This window comes from Haplochromis burtoni, unplaced genomic scaffold (assembly GCF_018398535.1).
Source record: "Haplochromis burtoni strain Fernald_Lab_line unplaced genomic scaffold, NCSU_Asbu1 Contig_315, whole genome shotgun sequence".
In the NCBI taxonomy this organism is placed as follows: domain Eukaryota; kingdom Metazoa; phylum Chordata; class Actinopteri; order Cichliformes; family Cichlidae; genus Haplochromis; species Haplochromis burtoni.
In genome coordinates, this window is record NW_024582676.1 from 549636 (window position 1) to 568364 (window position 18729).

Below are 18729 nucleotides of genomic sequence, written 5' to 3' on the forward strand. Positions count from 1 at the left end.
ATCTTCTTCCCTGTGTTTTAAAGCTTTCATGTATAAATCATTTAAATTAATATCAGATATGAGTGTATTGACAATGAAATTAGAATATATAAAGAGAGATATAGGAGATTATGAACTCAGATCACCAACTTGCAAACATTTCAGCCTCTTTAAAATCATGAATGATACTCACTTTTATCTTAAGACTTATCCTTTAACATCTGCCATGTGAAGAACTCAAATTAAATATAAATTAATTCAGAAATGTAAACATATTTATATAAATATAAATACAAATTTAATTTGCATTGTTATTCTTGACATAGGTAAGCATTTGGGACAGAGAAAAAATACATCTCTGAGCAAAGTAAAATCAATCAGCTCTTTTATTACTTCCTTTTTCTTCTAGAGTTTCTGAATTGAATCTAAAAACAGGCTCTCTTTAGTGGAACATGAACTCCTGTCTCCTGGTCAAAGTGCTTGTGGATTTATGTACATTCGTCCGATCTGTTCCACGGCACAGATTTCTTGAGAGTTAAAATCCTTGTTCCTGTCGTTTTAATGCTTACATGGCTCATATTAGATGTTATTGATGTCACTGTTTCGTGGAATGACCTTTTCCTTTTCTAACTCTTGGGTGGGGGGGTACCTTTTAAGCCAGTAAAAGGTTTAAACCACTTATGTCAAAATACATATTTCCATATTTTCCAAACATTTTCTGTTTAATTGTCTCCAGTTCCTCCGTGTGTATTTTCTCACTTCCATGCAAATCTTGCCACAGCAATGCTGCACACAAGTGGTTGCTTATCCATAGCTGCCCTAATGTGACATTAGGCTAAAGCCCTGAGGGCTGTATTATGAAGTGGGATTAATTGATTAGTGAGGTATGTTGAACTTAAAGCCAGAGTTTTCAGTGTCACACCGGTGGCTCACTTTGGGCTGTCTTTGTGCCTTTGCTGGATCACCATGGTAACTTATGCTGAACACACAACCTGTTTGGGAGCAGGTTATTTTCAGGGCTTCAGTTTAAAATCATTTGGAACCTCTATGCTATCACAAATTCTTACAAAAACCACTGAATGGTTCTCAAGAACGCATACATTCAGCTGGTGGGGCAGAAAATTTATAAATGTTACAAGCACAGATTAGACAACTGACCAGTTATAGTTGTAGGCTGTTTATTAATGACAATATAAAATCATTCAAATTAATTTCACTTTGATCTAGTGAAAAGCTAACACAATTTCCACATTTCGTTCATGATGCTGTCAGAACTGAACAGACCCGTCATGTGGTGGTTAAAGCGGTAAAGATTAGGACCCAAAATGCAGACTTGCAGGTGGAACTACAATCAGCACAGTTTTATTGCTGGATTATGAAATTAAAAATAAATAATAAATAAATAAATAAAAACAAACTGGAAGGAACTAGAAAACTAAACTAACAGCAACCTGGGGAACACAGCTGGACACAATCTAACAGATGGGACGGGACAAAACTAAATATAATGCATACAGGACAGGAAACTGTCAAAGTAAAACAGGAAGTACAAGAAATACACACATTGAGATGCAGACTGACTATATACAGGGAACAGAGGGAGGAGAGAGCGAGGGCAAAAGAGCAAGGGATGAGAGGAGACATGACTGAGAGAACAGGCAACTAAACTTGGAGACTGATGGGCAAACAAACATGAAGACAAGACTTACTTAACTGGGAGACACTGAGGTAAGGAAACAGAGAAGAGACAAAGACATGAACGGGACCAATTGGCAACCAAGACACCCCAAATTAGAAATACCGATGAACTCAAGAACGCAAGAAACTAAAACAGGAAAATAAGTCACACAGAGAAAATAACAATAATGAATAAACAAGAACTCAAAAACCCATAAAACCAAAAACACTGGGTCAATGACTCAGGTACCCTAAAAACACAAAGTAACTTTTGGTGCTTAAATGTATCAAGTTTCAATGCAGTTGTCAAGTTGGGAATAGACACCAGCACTACAAAATAATATTTTAATGATCATGAATTCAGCGTTAAAAGAAACACTTCTGAAACCTGAAGATTTCTGCATCTGTCATGAACTGGCTGTGTGGAGAGAAAAACTATACAAACTAAACGGAAACATATTATACGGAGAAACACACGGATGAGGGAGAACGCGACACAGAACTAAGGGAGGCGCGCACATAAATACACAGAGGGTTAACGAGGGAAGTGGGAGCACACGGGGAACACAGCTGACACAGATAATCGTAACGAGACAGGGCAGGAGTGAACACAACATGACGCATACTGACGAGAGACTGTCAAAGTAAAACAGGAAGTACACAGAGGTTCAGACAGGAGGAGAGAGAGAGAGCACAGACATAACGGGCTGGGGAAAACATTGAATGAAACCCAAGGAGGGGAGACGAGGGCTCACAGATACACAGAGGGGCACACAGGGCGTAAAAGTCACAAGGGGAAGTCAAGGAACAACTTAACAGAACAACCTAGAAACCAGAATAAAACACAAAACACACGAAAACTAAGAATACTGGGCCAACATGGCCCAGGATCATGACAGCATCATGATTTTATTTGTTACATAAGTTGTTGTTTTTTTTTTTTTAATAACCTGTTCCTTTGACAATATCTCTGATTGGAGTAGGCAATGCTCAATTGACCCATTTTGTGTGGAAGAAAGAGAGTTAAATGATGCATGAAACGTCCACTTTTATGCTTATTTCCAGAAGCAGGAGACCTGAATTAGCAAAGCTTCTGCTGCAGTTTTAGACTTTGTCAAGCCAGAAAATGCAAAGAAGGCCTGGCTATCCTGAGTTTACGTTGTAGAAATACCCTTCTGATGTGTGGCACCGGTGTAACCCTTAAATTTTAGTTAAAATGAACTTAGTCTAGGGCTGTAGCCCAGTGTAACACTAAGCTTATCAGCAAATTTGTAAACTTTCTGATAGACCACATCATTTACATCAGGTATCTACGAGATTCGTAAGGTAGATTATTGTATTATTGATAAGTTTTAGCTAGTCAACATCAGGTTTTGAATAGTGTGTTAATCCTTTTGTGTAAACATTTGGACAGTATCACATTTTTAATAAATTGTAGACACATTACAGTATTTTTTACCCAACTTGACTCAACAAATTCATATTTTAACAATGCTAAATGAAACGTCTAATTTGTCCTTATCAAAGAACATGTCACATTACCTCTCACACCTAACATTAGATTCAGTTTGTGTTTTCTCAAAACATGTAATCTTTTTACATTTTGCTTTTTTGCGAATAGCCTTGTATCACTTTGTACTGCTCAGTAATTTCCCCTCTCTCTTTCTCTTTGCATGACTTCCTCAAGTGTTGACAAATTTTAAGTGGATAAAAAAAACCCAAAAACACATTTGCTCATTTCAAAGTAGCATCAGACACCTCATTTGAATATTCTACTATTAATCTCCATTCCTCTCCCTGATGCGCCTGTACCTGCTTCTCTGTCAGCCTTTTCATTTCCTGTGTTCCTTCGTCCAGCATTGTGTGGAATACATAATGTCTGTGAAAGCAAGAGGCAGAGTGAGACTGGTTGCATTGTGAGGTTTACAAGAATGCTTTTCTGATTTAGAGGAACGATTAAAATTGCTTGAATATGTCTGTATAGGAATGTGCCCAAAATATGTATCAGTGTTTGTTGCTTCCTGCTCTGTCGGTGTCTGCCCTTGCTAAAAGTGTCAGAAATAAATTCACAGGCAGGCAATGATTGCTGTTTCATACAGCAGCGGCAGATTTGCGCTCAAGTGAGTTTCTCAGTTATTGTTGGCCTGGAGGGTGGAGAAATCCTCCCATAACTACAAGGTCGCAAACTTTATCCCCAGATGAATCACCGAATCCTTCTCGCTTAGTAAAAGTTGGCCCAGACAGAATGAGCTGTAAGTGATCCTGACCAGACATTGAGACGGAATAAAAATTTTTTAGATAAGATGGAGCTGAAATGATATGGGAATACAAGCTTGTATTAGAGCTATTAAATTCTTTCATTAGCCTCTGACACTTTGTAGATGGCACTACAGAAAGTTATGGGTAACAGTGGCAATTACAATAAATTATAATGTAATTAATTTACAGCTGTGTTATCCTTTTAAGGTCACATGCTGCGTCCATAAAAGTGAGAACGCTACAAATGTATAATTTACTGATGAAATAGGGGAATACTTAAACTAAAAACAGACTTTAAATAACTAGTAATTTACTCCAGACACACCTCTACCCTCCAGTATTTTGAAAAGGAAGAAAAAAAAGAAAATTTGAAGGAGTAATATAGAAAGAGTGCACTTGAATGCTTGAATTGAGGCATGACATGATTACAGAAAATAAAAAAAATAATAGGTGGAATCAATCAATTTGCCAGTGTCTGGGTTATGCGAAGATGGGAATTAAACACCTACACGCTTACCAGCCACATCATTTGATTCATCTGTTTAACTGTCTGGTTAGTGCAAATATCTAAGCAGCCAATCAAATGGCAGCAACTGAATGCATTTCAGCATGTAGACACAGTTAAGATGACCTGCTGATGTTGAAAAACAGCATTAAAATGGTGAAGAACGGTGATTTAAGGGACTTTGAATGTAACTTGGTTGTCTGAGTATTGGAGAATAGGTATGCAACAATAACTCAAATAACCACTAGTTACAGTTAAGGTATGCAGAAGAGCATTCTCTGAACACACAACATATCGAACCTTGAAGCAGATGTGCTACAGCAACAGAAGACCACACTGTGTCCTGCTCTTCCAACTAAATCAGGAAACTGAGTCCAGATTTTACATGGGCTCATCAAGACTGAAAAATGTTGACTGATCTGGTGAGTCTCGACTTTCTGCTGTGACGTTTGAATGATAGGGTCAGAATTTTGTGTAAACAAGATGAAAGCAGGGTTCCATCCTGGCTTATCAGAACCACTGATACCATCCTTGGTATCAGTGCTTCAGGCTGCTAGTGGTGGTGTAATGGACCTCCATCCCCGGAAAAAAGAAAGTTGATCACTTTTTCTGTCAGTCTGTTTTCCCACTGTAAGTACTGGAGTTTGATTTTTAAAAAAACTAATGTGTTTCATTTGCTGGGTGGTTGTTTGTAGTAAGTGGATCTGCTGGGGTTGTTCACATCTGGTCAGATGCCTTGAAGAAATGAAGCTTCTTCTGGCTACTTTTTTGTGTGTGTGTATTTTTATGAGTGTGTCTGGATACATTTGTGTTTTTCGATTAAAAACAGTTTCATTAGTAATGTGGTTAGGGTCACCATTACACTGATAACCCTTAAGGAGAAATGTGGGAAAGACTGAAGGCCTGCGTGTGTCTTGCCTGTGTTAATTGCACATCATGGGCATGGAGGAGAATAAGCTAGAGGTGATGATGGAGCATGGATTTTCTTTCTTGTTGCTCCTTATGGATCCATATCCATTTGCCTTTTGAGCAGCTACATGACAAAATGAGAGAGAGAATGGGCTGCTTTCTGACCAACTGAAAACCAGTTTGGTTTTTCTTCACCAACCACTTTTGCTGTAGAACCACAGAATCAATGTAGAAAACCAGTGCACTTCAACTTCAGCAAAAAGTCAACTGTTTAGCAACCTCTTCATTCAATTTGAGTACAGCCTTAACAGAATTTCAGCAGATGTCCATGTTAACACTAAAAATCAAGTTTTTTTTCAATGGCCAGAGGACAAACTCTTTTTTTTTTCTCTCATTTGTTCTCATGGGTTCTGTACACATCCACTCATGAAGGTGATGATTCCATTCACATCAGAGTGGCATGGGCTTTTTTTAAGGCTTTAATCTAGCTAAAAAGGTGATGAAGAGGACTCTTGTCCTGTTGGATCTAGGGCTGCCACGATTTGTCGACTAGTCACGATTACGTCGACTATCAAAATCGTCGACGACTGATTTAATAGTCGACACGTCGTTTGAAGCTTTGTAAGAGCGCAAAAGACGCAGGAATAAGTAGCAGGATTTAAGAGTGTAATAACGGACTGAAACAGAAGATGGCAGCACTGCATGTACAAGGATGCAAGCTGCCGTTAAACCCCGAAGAAGAAGAAGCAGCTGTGTCCCAGAATTCATAGCGCGGCCCAGCTTAGTTTCCAACAATGGCGGTAGCTAGTTAGTTTTAATATTACTCTTATTATTCTTTCTGGGTCACAAAATAAACGTTTAACATATTTTCAGGCGAGAATGTAGCTGTGTAAACCTCAAATATCGGCTCAGTTTATCAGGACACCACATATTTTCAAAAGCGCTCCGACGTTTTCGGAGACGTCTGTTACCCACTAGCTCGATAGCTAGCCGGGGGCTAGGTCACTAGAGCCGTGAGAACACCGGACTCCCGGCAAATTGTTTTCAAACCCACCGCCGTCTTTCGCGACTCAGGTTAAATATATATGAGTCACTTAGATAAATTAAAAATGTTGTTGTTTGGCTTTTTTTTTTTTTAGTATTTTTTTTGTTCCTGAGTAAATCGGTTTGGCTGAGATTAAAGTTATAGTTTTTACACAGCTGAATAAACGTCAAGCAGACAGCTGATTATCAGAAGTGTGAGATGCTGGAGAATATACTCCGGTGTCCTGTTATATTTTAGATAGCAAGGAGTTTATTAAACTTTACCGAAACAATCTGCAAATTTCATTAAAATTGAATAAACTATCATCTTGTCTTTATTTTTAGTTAGCACCTTAAAAGCTTAAAGCTGTAAGCTAATGATAGTTATATAAGAGCAGATGCTGCTGGTGCAATAAGCTGTAGTTTTACGTCCAGTGGATGATGATCTGATTAGTCGACTAATCGCATACATAATCGGTGACTAGTCGACTATCAAAATAATCGTTTGTGGCAGCCCTAGTTGGATCTACACATCTTGAATTCATATCTTTCATACCTTGTGACCTTTCAATGGGTATATGCTATGTTATCAATTTGAAACAAAAACACAGCCATGAAAGCTGAGATGAAAATGAAAGAAGGAAATGGACTGGTACTTACGTAGTGTTTTTCGACTGATTTGAGCACTCAATTCACTTTCTTAATGCAAGTCCCAGTGACCCATTCCTTAAAGTGTTTTTGTTTAATATCAAAGCACTTTTAACTTAATGCTGATAGAATCCCACCCCAATGGATGCATCAGGGCGAACTTGTCGTGTAGTATCTTGCCTAGGATACTTTGACATGCAAGCTAGAGGAACCAAGATCAAGACAGACCTGCTGATTAGTTGATTCCCCGCTCTACCTCCTAAGTCACAGCCATATATACACCTCATTCTATTAAGAATCTCAACTTAAAAAGTTAGTTTTTTATTTTGAAAGGTAATTCATTCCAAAGTTTTATAGGACAGTATTTAAAGTTTTTTTCGCCGTGTTTTGGCCTTTGCAATAGCATATGACAAATCACGTCTACCTGATGTGATTTGTCATATGTAATCTGTCTGCCTCACACATGATTGATTATGGCAGCTGGAGTGCCATGTTAACTGAATAATTTGTTATACACGGTTAAACATGGTTGCCTAGTCTAAGCAGTATCTTATACTATCATCACTTGGCATTGTGGCAGAAACAAAAAGCCACAATGTTTTCTTTTATACATTCTTCCAGAGATGACGTATAGTTTATGGTGGCAATTGAATAAAATTATAATAATAATAATAATGGATTGCATTTATATAGCGCTTTTCGGAACCCCTCAAAGCGCTTTACAATACCACTATTCATTCACTCTCACATTCATTATGTTACTGCATTTGTATTTTGAGAAGAGGTCACCTCAGGATGCAGGAATACAGTAAACAGCAGTATGCTTATTGCTCATCTTTTTTCACCTAGAAAAAAGCCCATAACACTATCCACACAAGTCAAAGTCATCTACTTTCTTACTTTCTCAGTTTCTCATGCCATCAGGATTTCTGAACACCTCAAATTTTTAACATGATATTGCCCAGATGTAGCTCCAAGCCACTTTAACACAGCAAGACTGATTTTTCATGTAGTGATTTGCACATTTGCCTTACAAAGGAAAGAGCCTTGGTTCACTCCCAGGAAGAGGCACAAATCCCTTTGGGGTTGTGTCAGGAAGGCCATGGTGTAACAAATCAAACGCGTGGCACTGTCGTGAACCCTTTTTAACAAGGCTGCAGCCAGAAGTATTACTGAGTTTGATTACATACTATTATATAAAAACAGTGTTTGCTTGACCTTGCCGGAAAATCATTTGCAACTATTTTGCACTATTTGCATTGCATAGAAAAGCTCATGCAGATAAACAGAGGTAAATGCACACATACAGTACTGTGCAAAAGTTTTAGGCAGGTCAGAAAATGCTGTAAACAAAGAATGCTTTAAAAAATGGAAGTGTTTATCATTTATTTTCATCATCAATTAACAAAATGCAGTGAATGAACAAAAGTGAAATCTAAATCAAATCAATATTTGGTCTGACCACCCTTTGCCTTCAAAACAGCATCAATTCTTCTAGGTACACTTGCACACAGTTTTTGAAGGAACTCGGCTGGTAGATTATTCCAAACATCTTGGAGAACTAACCACAGATCTTCTGTGGATGCAGGCTACCTCACATCCTTCTGTCTCATCATTTAATCTCAGACACACTCGATGATTTTGAGATCAGGGCTCTGTGTGGGGCCATACCATCACTTCCAGTAATTTGTATTTTTCTGAAGATAGTTCTTAGTGACTTTGGCTGTATGTTTGGGGTCATTGTCCTGCTGCAGAATACACTTGGGGCCAAAAAACAATCATTTATATTTCTGAAAGCATTCTTTGTTTACAGCATCCCCCCTCCCACCCACACCCACACCTGCCTAAAACTTTTGCACAGTACTGTATATCACAGATTTTATGCATAATGAAAACTAAGGCAACTTGTACAGTTTTGATCCAAGGCACAAAAATAAAATATTAAACTGAAATAAATTTAGGAACGTCAGGAAAACAAAATGAGTTGGTTTGTTTGATTGTTTCACTTCATGTTGAGAACTTAACTCAGACCGGGTCAAAGTATTAACAGATCCAGATATGCATACATTTACTTGCTTTTACTTCTACTGGCTTTGTTACTTGTAAGTACTCCCCCAGAAAAGCATTTCAGATGACGTCCTTTCTAATGCTTCTTTCTCCATCACACACTCTCTTTTGTCCCTTCTTTGCTCTTCTGTTTCATTCTTTCCCTTTTAGCATACTTTCATTTGTTTGTGCTTCACTGTTATTGTCCTCTTTTCACCAACTCTATTTTTCTTTCTTTTCCCCCAGCTTTCTGTTTGACTCTCTGTTACTTTTCTGTACTCTGCACTCCTACCACTCGTACACCCTAAAGCCATTAAGTCATCAACTCATGGCACTATAGGCTTTATAAAGTCTTTGTTTGTTCCTAGGATTTGTTATCCACAAATTGTAAGGAAATTGTATTAAGTTTCATCAAAACAAATGTTTATTTTGAAACAAGTACACAATTATATATGTAGTCTGACTCGCTCTGTGTCAAGCATACTGCTTTGTTTGTTTGCTAAGCTGGGAGCAATATACCATGTTTAACCATCAGTATGATTATTATTGCTTCTCTTTCCTTCAGCTCACATTTTACATTTCATGGGCAGATTTTCAGTGAAACTTTACTTATTTCAAAGCACCCACGTTTATGTTCAAACACAGAATTTGATTTGGGAATAAAATGTTATTCTGCTCATGACCATATGTGCTCTCTTTCAGACTGAGTGGTTTAAGGCTAAATGCAATTTGGATATGGCTCACAAACAATATGGGGTGGGTGAGAAAAAGGGATAAGAATTGTGATTCTTACTGAATACATACAAATGAAACACTGCGCTACCAATATATATATCGTTATGTGTGTATATATATATTCTTATTCTATCTATTTTGTGTCAAAGACTGGTCCAATATAATATTTTTCAAATTACATTTCTTGATAATCTTTAATTTTTCCGATCGTCATCAAACCAGTTTGCTTAACTGTTACTTGTACAGACAATAGCATGACAAAGAGCCAAAATCAAGTGTTTCCTCCTGTAAATCAAGAATTGTTTTCAATAAAAAACAAATTCTCAACACCAAGAACTGAATTAAATTGAACTGAACTGTGAGATTTACAATTATTCCCACTTCTAGTAGGGAAAAGAAGGGCCTATTTTTGTCCTTTACACAAGTTTATATGTGGATGTGTTTTTCATGCAAGGTAACTCTCATTGTGATCTTCGCTATGTGTGGTTATATTCCATGCAGAGAGACAAGATGGACTTTCACAACTGAACTGGCTTGCACTAATTAGAGGGGCTTGACTTTCATATGAAAAACTCTATACCTGGCTGAACAGCCTTGAGGAGAAAGAGAGAAGGATAAAAAAGGGAAGGTTTTGGTTAATGACATTACAAAAGGAACTGGCTCGGGGGATGAAGGCCACCTGTTATGAGAGAAAGAGTACTTGTATTATTCTGGAGAAGTAGCTTCCCTATACATGATGAACTTGAACAGTCGCAAATGATCTTGGAATAAGAAAGAGGGAGCAAAGGAGTCAGAAGAGCTTATCCCAGTAGAAAGTCTATTAGGACTATATGACCTTGAAGGGATATAGGAGAAAGAAGATATGGAAAACAGACAAGAGTAGAGGTTGAAGAGAAAGTGAATCAGAGAGACGAATGGGGTAAAAAAGATGGAGAGCTTGCTGAAAAGCAGAAAAGGCAAAGAGAGTGCAAAAGACAATGAGAAAAGGGCAGTGCTTTAGGGCGGATAAGACAGATAAAAGAAAGATGAACTTTGCTTGGTCAATAACAGCTTTGGGTAGAAGAAAACAGCGAAATAAGAGTCATCTTCAGTCTATCCATGGGGCAAGGAAGAAAAATGGATGGAAATCCAGGGCATAGTAAAAGTAAAAAAAATACCCCAAAAACAAACTTTTTTTTTCTTTTTACTTTAGGGGCTGCGTAAAATGACCTTCAAGATGAGCTGACAGTGATATATCAAATTTATGTTCAGCTCGTAGACTTGGATAGAAAAGAAACTGTAAAAGACAAAGAGAAGCATGAATTTAAAGTTAAACTGAATATGACATTAGAAATGACAAGAGAACAAAGAGAGAGAAACATGGAACATGCTAAACATATAATGCCAAATATGCCAAATTTTCTTTGGTTAGGGCAACCATAAGAAGGGAAGAATGCATAGGGAACTGTCCTGGTTTATTATTCAAACTTCAAGTAAGTGGAAGGGGAGTATAATAAGAAAAAGGTAATGCCCTTTCAATCCCCATAAAATCAGTGACATATTTAACAACAACCTTTTTATCCGCATCTACCTGATGTTGATTCTTTATCGTCAGTTTAATACCTTAACAGCTGTTTTTCAGGTATTCTTAAACCCTTTCCCCATCTTTTAGGTCTGTTTATTCCTAAATTTTTAATGGAGACAAAATCTTTTGGATGTAGTACAATATTGAGTGAGAACACTATAACCAGCAGCTGTGAACGGCTGCAATATAATCCCAGGAGGAAACTGTCCATAGCAAATTTAAAGTGCTTGTTTTTTTCCACTGACAAGCTCAGATTTGTATTGACTGTTTTTAAGTTTATCACCCTTTGCTTTTACATGTATTGATGTCAAGTTGGCCAAGTTCTAAGTTTAGAATTGTGTTGTCCTCCCTCTATCGCCAATGTTGGAAAAGCATTTTTCAGAATTATGGGTTTTAGTACAGAATTTATTTTCCTAATTCCTTGGCTCTAGTTATCCTGGTCAAAACAGTCACTCAAATATAAGCGTCTGGCAAAGTGTATGTGTGGACCGGAGGGCTTCCATTATTTGTAGCTCAGCTAGACACAGTTTCAGCCTAAAAATACTCTCTGAAAGGTTTTAATAATCATATTGCCACAATTAAGAAATGGTCACCTGTAAACCAATTAAATCTTTTTATTTATTTCTTAACATATTTGTACTCCATCTCTGCAATATTTCTATGTTCCTACCCCAAATAGCTCTCTCCAACTCAAAAACACTGATAAAACTTTTAAGACGTCTCACTAAGTGAGTAGACCAGTTGAGTGTCCACATCACTGCTGATGACATACCAATCTGTCTATCCCCCATTCCATTCTCCTCTCAACCATGAACAAAACCCTGAGATTCTTAAACTCCTCCATAATGAGTTTAGCACAACTCTCAGTCTCAAGCTGGGACTCCTTCCTCACCACAGAGGTGACTTTGCAAGTCCCAAAAGCCAGTTTCAGCAGCTGGAAATTGGAACACCAAGGCCTCCACCCTTCATTTCATCCACATTCTCCAGACCCCTACATCCTCTGGCATCCTGGGCAATGGTTCCAGTATGGATCAGTGGATCAGTTTGAGGCTGGTTGCGCCCACTGGGCTAAGAATACTCCCAGTCAGCATTACCCACTGTTACTATTACTATTATTCCCATTGAGGTCTCTTGAATTGCACCTGGTTAAATTGTTCTGGTATCTTGAGTTAGTAAATACTATTTATAGCAGGAGTGTAAAGATCCTTTTAGTTAAAAGGCTACAGAAATGTAACTTCATGCAATTAATTATGCACAATGTAACATAGGTAATCATTTATGAAATTATGTAATTTGTGAACACACCACCACCTTTAGATGTTTATATTGTTTTTTACAAAACAGATGAAAATCTGAGAGCTGAAGACTTATAGTCTTATTAAAAAAATGTCTCTAAAGAACAGAACTCAACAGCTACAGTAGCTCTGTCTAAATTTGGAAAATCAAGCGCACCAACAAAGCTGTTGAGTCATGGGATGTACTTAGTGCTTCACTCTATATAGACTCCTCAGGTCCAAACATAATCTCATACTTACTACCTGCTGTCCACTTACAAGCAGCAGGTAGTAAGTAGAAGATTATTTGCACATTTTCCAAGTGTTTACAGGTAGTGTCATGGTAGCTCCATAGTGTAATGGTTTACACATTCCCTTAGCAAGGGTAAACTCCCTAGTTTATCCTCAATTGGGATTTGTTTCAGGAAGGGTATCCCATGGAAAAATCTGCCAAATTTACTGGAGTTACCTACTGTGGTGACCTCTTTTGATTGAAGAAGCAGCTGGAAGTAGCTATTGTACAGGTAGTGTCACCTTGCCTGCTGTAGAAGAGCTCTCTTACAGTGCTTATTTATTGTTTGGTGAAGCCATATGCAGTATATATAGTTGGCCGTTGAATAATGTCAGTGTAAACTGTGAGAGACAAATGGGCAAAACAGCCATCGTATAAAGTAGACCTTGTTCAGCTACTGTGTATCTATAGGCTGTGCATATAAAAGCATTTTCTATCCTCTTGCTATTGTTTTCAATATTATACATTACCCCTTTCTCTTGCAATGAGCTAAGTTCTGAAAGAGGATCATTAGCCAAATATAATTTTAGATAAGAGGAGTGAGTAAGAATAGGTAGATACTAAGTAGGTATAAAAGCAATCATACAGAAAGCCCAAATCAGTGCAGCAAAGAGGCAAATATACACTCACATGGGCACAAAAACAAACCACCATTGGAAATACATTTAATTCAGAAAAATAAGAGGCAAGGATAATAGAGTAACAATTTTTGTTAATTAATTAATTTGTTAATTATTACTACTATTATGCAGGTCTGTTGGACAGGACGATGCAAACCCATCTAATCAGTTTTATTACTCCCATAGCCATTTGGCCTGTGGCTGCTCTCCTCTACCTTGGAAGGCTTAATAGGTTGGTTATCATCCATTGCAATCAGTGATAAAGGGTGAGCAGCACAGATTATACTTCTAGCAGTCATGTGAAGAAGAACACTTACATTGTCTGCTGATAAATGCTAGCAAATGTAGCTTTGTAATATGTGCTTTACATCATAAAAAGGGCATATTTTTATGACATTTATTGATTGAATTGAATTGATATACCTTTATTAGTCCCACAAGGGGAAATTTCATAAGGCTGCCGACCTATTGCACGCAATGGCGGCCCCATCTTACCCTCCGACCATACATACATTACACAAAACATCACATGGAGAAGACAGGTCAGAGAGCTATAACAATGGAAAATGCACCACACGAGGAAAGATAAGGAGAAAAAAAAAACTCCCCCCAGACTGAGCTCCAACAGGGAGATCAGTTTGAGAACAGAAAAAAAACACCTCTGCACATAGCACATGAAAAAACTCTTAATACACCAAAGAAACACATGACAAGCCACAGGGGTGGGTAAAGGGTAAGAGACAGCCGAATTAGACAGTACATCCGGGCCTTCGTGCGCTGGTCTCCTTGATCCACCGTCAGCATCGGAAGGGGGGATGAGTGTGTGCATATCAGTGTATATGTATGTGTGTGCGTGTCCAGAGTTCAGCTGAGACAGTGTCCTTCGCCCTGCTAGGCTAAGTAAACGGTCTTCCAGCCAACCCAGGTGGCCTTGCATGGAATAGGAGGAACAGACTAAACACAGTCGTTATCAGGGTGTTGTTGTTCAGCTCCAGCCTTGAGACCGCAGCTGGTGCCAAATGGGTATCCGCATGAAGTGATGGTGGTTTTTACTTTAGTGCGAACAGCTCATATGAATTTCAAAGCAGTTCTACAGTCCAACACTGGTCTCTCAATCTCCCGTTGGAGAGCCGCGAGCTTCGCCATACTTGCGTTCTGTGATGTCGTCATTTCTTGTGCTCAAGGAGCCGATTCTGAGAACTCACGGCAGTGTGCCTCCCCGAGATGTCATCCAATTTGCGCCCAGAGATGTTATTCCGAGCTAGCCCTTCCGAGATGTATCCAGTCTGCAGTCAAAGATCTTATTCTGAGTATTCACAGCAGCCGTAGCCTTTCCAAGATCTTATCCGTGCTGCACTCAATGAGCCCATTTTGAGAAACTCACGCCTCTCCCATCATTCCAATCCCAGCGGGCAGCTCTGTGGGGGTTTGAACAGCCGGTTCCGCTTTCTTAATTCTTCGATAAGTCGGGGCCAAGCCAGCTCCGATCTGCCAGAACCCTGTTACCATGGTTCCGAATAGGTAGATATCTTCAGCACCACTGTTGGTCAAGTTACTTGAAAAAAGTAATCAGTAACTATACCGATTACTCCCCTGAAAAAGTAATCCCGTTACTTTACTGATTATTTATTTTCAAAAGTAATTAATTACTTAGTTACTTAGTTACTTTTTAAAAACACGATTTACAACCTGAATAGGTGATAAAGCGATAGATCTTTCAGCCCAATTCTACTTTTTCTGCATAATCCATCATACAAAATGTAATCAAATGGAAAAATCTCTTTTTAAAACTTGTTTTATTAGTTTTAACTTTATGCATCAAGGAAAAATTTAATTATATGCAACATTTTCTGACTGGAAGAAATTTGTTTAACATTTAAACCTATTTTCTGCACATTCCAGCACATAAAATATTTTTTGTGTGTTTACACTCACTCTTTCAAATAGATGCAAGTAAAACACAGCAGAAAATAAATAATAATAATAATACTGTGTATGACTGTGTACGTGACAAATAAAATTTGAATTTGAATTTGAATTTGAATAACATCAAAGACTAGTGGTCCTGTTGCTCTATTTTCACCTGTAAAGCAGGAGTAGGGTAGGCGGAGGGGTGCTCTGGTGCAGGTGTGCTGCAGCGGTCAGTGGAAGAATCCGCGAGTTTCTCTGTGAGTTTCTCTGTGAGTTTTCCATTACGTCGTAGCGCACTCGGTGCTTGCTTGGAAGTTTAGGGGGTTTTTTTCGCTTTAAAAAGAAGTTTTCTTCCCACGCACAACGGACGCTAATGTTTTTGTCACTTTTTATGGAATCAAACTCAAAGTAAGGTCAGTACTTCCACGCTTTAAACGCTGCACGCTCATACTCTCTCCCGCACTCGATATATGATGCACTGTTGATCTGCACACAGCTGTTGTCATGAACGTCGCACTCGCTTACGTCACTGTCATGAGACATTCTCGCAAAAAAGATCACGGTTTTAGTAACGCAGTAACGCAGCGTTCCTACGGGAAAGTAACGGTAATCTAATTACCGTTTTTGCAATAGTAATCCCTTACTTTACTCGTTACCTGAAAAAAGTAATCAGATTACAGTAACGCGTCTCTGTTCAGCACTCAGGCTCACCCAAGCCCAAACTTCTCGTTGAGAAAGGGGTGTCAATTGCATTTAGGGACCAGTTGATCCAATCCATAATTCCTCTTTTAGGTTTTAGAGAACAGACTGTGAGAGAATGTTCCAGGGAAAAGTAATACAAAAATACAAGACTAGACAAGGACATAAGAGGCTAAGTAGGGAAGCTAAGGGAGAGGAAGAGGAGGAGAGGAGAAAAGTGCGACCGCCTTCGTCAAGAGCAAGAGCAGAAAAAGTTGTTTGTCTCTAAACCTAATTTAGCAAAACTCATGACTCTATGATTCCTGTGCCAGTGTTGAGAGTGGTATGGCCTGTCCTAGCCTCCATATATAAATTTCTTATATTTCTACCTTGGTTGGGCATGGCCAAAAAACTGTCCTTAAATATTATGATAAAAACCTCTTAGCTGGCAGAGGAGCCCTGGTATTGGTGAACTTTGCTGTAATCGCCTGAACACTTTTAGGCAACTTTTCTAGTCTTTGGGAGCTCTCTAGGCTTCTTCAGACATTTTGACTGATCCCCAACACCACTGGCTGAAGCCAAGACGTGAACCATAACGTTTCTGAAGAATATAACTTTATGGACCATGGTGAGATATGGTTGGGTTTTGGCTAATAGCTGGTTGGAGAGCAACTTGTTGGTAGAAAAACGCTGTTCTATGCTTATAAACTGTGTTACCATTGATATATTTCATAGTTACAAGAAAAGAAATGGGAACAGTTTTTTCAACAGGCTATTAGCAACAAAATGCCTAAAGATACAATTTAAAATGTGTTATTTTCTAGGTTGCCTGTTATGTGTAGACAAAATAAAGGTTCATCCCATTAAGTTAGATGTCTTTTTGTATTTGGACAGTGCATGGGGCAATGCTAAGTGACTTTTACAATGCTATACGTGTGTATGTTTGTGAGATTTTTGCCTTTTGAAATGCAAGTTAGTGTACAGGGTTAAACTGAAAAAAGGTTTTATATATATATTATAAAATTGTTTGACTGTAAAAAAGTCAAGCAGAGAGTTGAAACTGTAAGCAGTGTAGCTATAAGTAACACTTGAGCTCTCTCCTTGACTGTTTTCCTCTTTCTTCTGCCAAGTTTGTTAATGTAACTCCTTGTTTCTTGTTTTGTTTATTTCTCCTCTCTCCCGCTTTTATTCCCTGCAAATTGCATTTCTATCCCCGGCTCAGGCTGTTTTGTCTCTTTTGATCAGCTTAATATGGCCGGCTCCCACGGTTTTTATCGCTTTTCTTACTCTTCTCTCTTCCATTTTCTCAAAGGCTGCAGTGAATGCAGATGATGACACAAATATTGGCTCAGTAAATTAGTTTTTTGTAATTACTGGAGACTGCCGTACAAAAATATATGTATATATTTTCTTGTGCCCTGCATGTGTGCATCATTCGACATAAGTCATGAAAAACATGTCATTTCAGTAGAAAAGATTCTTACTGTATTTTATTTTAGCCAAAGTGTTTCATTGTTATTCACACGGAGAATCGTTTAGATCTGGATCCTCTTCAAACATGTTCCATTATCAGCTCTGTTTCCCTCAGACAAACTATCTCCATGGTTGTTTTGCTTTTGCACAGACAAGGCGAGGTGATAACAGAGATGCTGAGAGGAGAGATGACTCCACGGGAAGGGATGGGTAAAGCGTGCTTTGGAAATGCACAGAGGAAGGGGGAGGGGAGATAGTTGCTGTTGGATCAAACAGATTTAGAGGTAAAGAGTGACCAGATGGGATGAAATGATTGGCCACGAGGAAAGTTGTACAGCAAGTGGCTGCAAAAATGTCCCATTATGTGACAGAAAATTGGGAACGGACAGAAAAAGAGTAGAAAAAAGCCATGAGAACTACTGTTTAACCAGCTGCTCATTTACAGTCGCCTTCCCTGCGAAAATGTGAAAATGACAGTTTTTTTTCTTCCATAAGTTCAGGTTTCATCATTATTTTTCTTCTGTCATTTCTTATTCTCTTTTTGTGTTTCTTTCCCTGTCTGTCTGTGTCGTTTTCCCCTATTAGTGCTATCGATGCATAGCACACAGATGGGAGCCTGTTGGCAAAGAACACACACACAGACCTATGTTTTATTAATGCATGCTGCAGTGTAGCTTTTGCATCTTCCCTTCATATAAATTTAGTCTCTGGTATGAAGACTTGCTATTCTTCCTTGGTTCTTATTAAGTGTACCAGGCAAGACTTGAGGCTTTTTTACCAGCTCTTCTATTCTTTAATTTTTCTGCCATCTTTGCATCTAAATATCTTAAGTTTAAGTAAAAAACATTTTGTATACTTTCTGTGTCCTTTTGCTGCACCACTTCCATCTGCCTCACCTACCGTTCTTTGCTCTTAAGTGGACTGATATCTCTCTGCAGCTGACTGTGAAGTAGACAGTATCGAGTACTTGTCAGCATGCCGGATCCCTCATGTTTTACCTTGTTCTTCCTCTGTCATTAATTTTACTCTATCGTTTCTCCTTTGTATCGTTTTCTGTTTTTCTCTGACTGTTAACCCTTTAAGACCTACCATAGAACCAAGTCCGCCAGAGCTTACTTTATATTTTTACATGCTGT

At 38.4% G+C, this 18729-nt stretch overlaps 1 protein-coding gene across 5 annotated transcripts in view; it reads left to right on the top strand.

Annotated features, from left to right (window-relative positions):
* Nucleotides 1–18729, top strand: part of grm8a (glutamate receptor, metabotropic 8a) — a 281453-nt gene that overhangs the window by 221677 nt on the left and 41047 nt on the right. The gene's annotated exons all lie outside the window — the stretch shown is intronic.